Below are 3,122 nucleotides of genomic sequence, written 5' to 3'. Positions count from 1 at the left end.
ATGCACAGGGTTTTTAGGTCACACCGAAGATGCACAGGGTTTACTCCTGATTGTGCTCATGGATTACTCCTGGTGGTGCTCAAGGTACCAGTACTAGGATTTAGAAGTACTAGGATTTGAACCTGGACTGGCTAGCATGTAAGGCAAGTATCTTATCCATGAACGTTTTCTCCATCCCCTTAAATTTTTTTAAATTGAAGCACCGTGATTTCAACTACTGCTAATAGTCAGGTTTCATGCATCAAACATTCCAGCAGCAGACCCTCCAGAGTGTCCATTTTCCACTGGCCTGGTGTCGCGTTTCTTGTCCCCATTCCACCTGTAATCAACTTCCTACTCCAGACCAATTTCTCAGTTCCTGTTGTCTGGCCCTGACTTTTCAATACAGTACTTCAGATTGCAATAAGTCTGGTTGTGTCACTGACTCTATGGTGTTAACTTTCCAGTTGACTTTTTTTTTTTGTTTTCGGGCCACACCCATTTGTTGCTCAGGGGTTACTCCTGGCTATGTGCTCAGAAATTGCCCCTGGCTTGGGGAGACCATATGGGACGCGGGGGGGATCGAACTGCGGTCCGTCCTACGCTAGCGCTTGCAAGGCAGACACCTTACCTCTAGCGCCACCTTCCTGGCCCTTTCCAGTTGACTTTTAAAAAAACTGTGTAGGTATCATTATGACAATGATATTTGGAAATGATCCCTCTGGACAAGAACTGGGTGCTGAAAGGAGGGCAAGAGATAGGCATGATACCCCTTCAGTAACAATATTGCAAACCAGCGTCTAAAAGGGGTAAAGGGAAGGGGGAAAAGGGGGGGAGGGGGGGAGGGGAAACTGGGGACATTGTTTCATTGGTGGCAGGAAATGTGCACTGGTAAAAAATATTAGACATTATATGACTGAAAGTCAATCGTGAAAAATTTTCTAACTGTAAAAAACACCTATATTGGGGGCCGGAGAGATAGCATGGAGGTAAGGCGTTTGCCTTTCATGCAGGAGGTCATCGGTTTGAATCCCGGCGCCCCATATAGTCCCCCGTGCCTGCCAGGAGCAATTTCTGAGCCTGGAGCCAGGAATAACTCCTGAGCACTGCCAGGTGTGACCCAAAAACCACAAAAAAAAAACAACACCTATATTATGAAAAATCCTGTGACCTTGGTGTTTAAATAAAGTGATTTTAAAAAAGAAAACAAAAGAGGAAACAACAACAACAACAAAAAGGAAAAAAGAGCAGACAGGGCTGGAGCCTGCCTGTACAACAGGGAGGGCATTTGCCTTGCACATGGCCAATCTGGGCTCTATCCCCGGCATCATATAGGGTACCCTGAGCTTTTCAGGAGGAATTCCTGAGCATAGAACCAGGAGTAGTAACACCTGAGCAATGCTGGATGTGGCCCCCAAACTAAAACCAAACAAAAAAAAGAGAACCTTAGAACTCATCGAAGTCAATATAAATGTTAACATATTAAACACTCATATATTTTCTATTTAGAATAGACTACACTTATGCAGTGTCTTTACATTTCCATGTCATTCTTTATTGTTTGCCTGTATGATGGACATGCCTGGTGGTGCTCAGGACTTAATATGGCTCAAGAATCAGAATCCCTCCCAGTGGTGTTTGAGAGACATTCCTTATGTGGCACTGAGAATCAAACTGGGGGTCAACAGCATGTAAGGCAAGCACCCTAAGCCTGTACGATGTCTCCAGCCCCTATAGAGCATTCTTTTAAAATGGCCATCAAGCAGACCACTAATTTTGTCCTAATATAATTCTGTGAGCTTGCTAGAGGTTGCCATCATCTTTCACATTTAGCAATTTAATTCTAAAGAAATTCTGGTGCTCGTTTCGGCAGCACATATACTAAAACTGGAACGATACAGAGAAGATTAGCATGGCCCCTGTGCAAGAATGACACACAAATTCGTGAAGTGTTCCATATTTTAAAAAAAATAAAGAAATTCTGATTTCCAAAAAAATTTAAATCCAAAGAAATTACTAAACTTGTAAGGAATGAAAAGGGGGGGTGATGGATTAGCACCCAGATTCTGGACCAGAAATATGAGTACAACAGATAGGGCCCTTTGCCTTGTATGAGGCCTACTTGAGTTTGATTCTGCTCAACACCCCTGAAGGTCCTTGAGTACCATTGGGAGTAATGTCTGATTTCTGAGCACAGAGCCAGGAGTTAGCACTGAGTACTGAAATAAAACCTAGATTCTATATTCTTGATCATGATACTTCATTCTAGGCCACATCCTCTAAAGCCACACATGTACGTCAACTATTCAATAGTGTGTCTTGAAGAAAATGCTTCATTTAAATCAGGGGTCCTCAAACTTTTTAAACAGGGGGCCAGTTCACTATCCTTCAGACTGTTGGAAGGCCAGATTATAGTAAAAACAAAAATTATGAACAAATTTCTATGCACACTGCATATATCTTATTTAGAAGTTAAGAAACAAAATGGGAATAAATACAATATGTGGCCCGTGGGCCGTAGTTTGAGGACCATTGATTTAAATGGTAACGTGACTTGTCTCTTCTTAAATGGTAACAAATCTAAGTATTCATTGACATGTTATTAATGACCTAGAAACACTAAGAAGTGTCAGAACCTCTTATCTTTTCTTTGGCATTGTTGACATACAATCCACATGCCAAGGAACTCACTGTGCACAAGCCCAAATACTACTTACATATTTACAGAGTTGTGCAACTTGCACCATAATTTCACTTCGAAAAAGGCTTATCTCCTAGAAAAGCAATCTTGTATCCATTAGCAATCATTTCCTACGCTCCCAACTCTCTAGTTCATGAGAACAACAAATCTACTTTCTGTATCCACAGATTTACCTAATCTGGCATATATATATACAGAATAATAAAATATGTGATCCTATGGAACTCACTTCTTGTTCTTTGCATATTAGCACCACATTTCTCTCTATTGTGACTCATATTCCATGGTATGGATCCACCACATTTTATTAATATCCTAGTTAATGGACATGGCTTGCTACTACCTTCAGACTATGAATCTATGTTCATGGACACGTTTTTGTGTGGACTTTGCACATGGTGTTATTTCTTTTTTTTTTTTTTTTTGATTTTTGGGCCACACC

The 3,122-nt window shown here is 41.1% G+C and overlaps 1 non-coding gene across 1 annotated transcript; it reads left to right on the top strand.

Annotated features, from left to right (window-relative positions):
- Positions 1 to 1,836: 1,836 nt before the first annotated feature.
- On the top strand, positions 1,837 to 1,943 carry LOC126000182 (U6 spliceosomal RNA). Its single transcript, XR_007492544.1, has one exon. It is a non-coding gene; the product is annotated as a U6 spliceosomal RNA (small nuclear RNA).
- Positions 1,944 to 3,122: the final 1,179 nt, after the last annotated feature.

The sequence above is a fragment of the Suncus etruscus genome, chromosome X, assembly GCF_024139225.1.
Source record: "Suncus etruscus isolate mSunEtr1 chromosome X, mSunEtr1.pri.cur, whole genome shotgun sequence".
In the NCBI taxonomy this organism is placed as follows: Eukaryota; Metazoa; Chordata; class Mammalia; order Eulipotyphla; family Soricidae; genus Suncus; species Suncus etruscus.
Note: the sequence above shows the minus strand (reverse complement) of the source record. Positions and strands in the feature narration are given on the sequence as shown.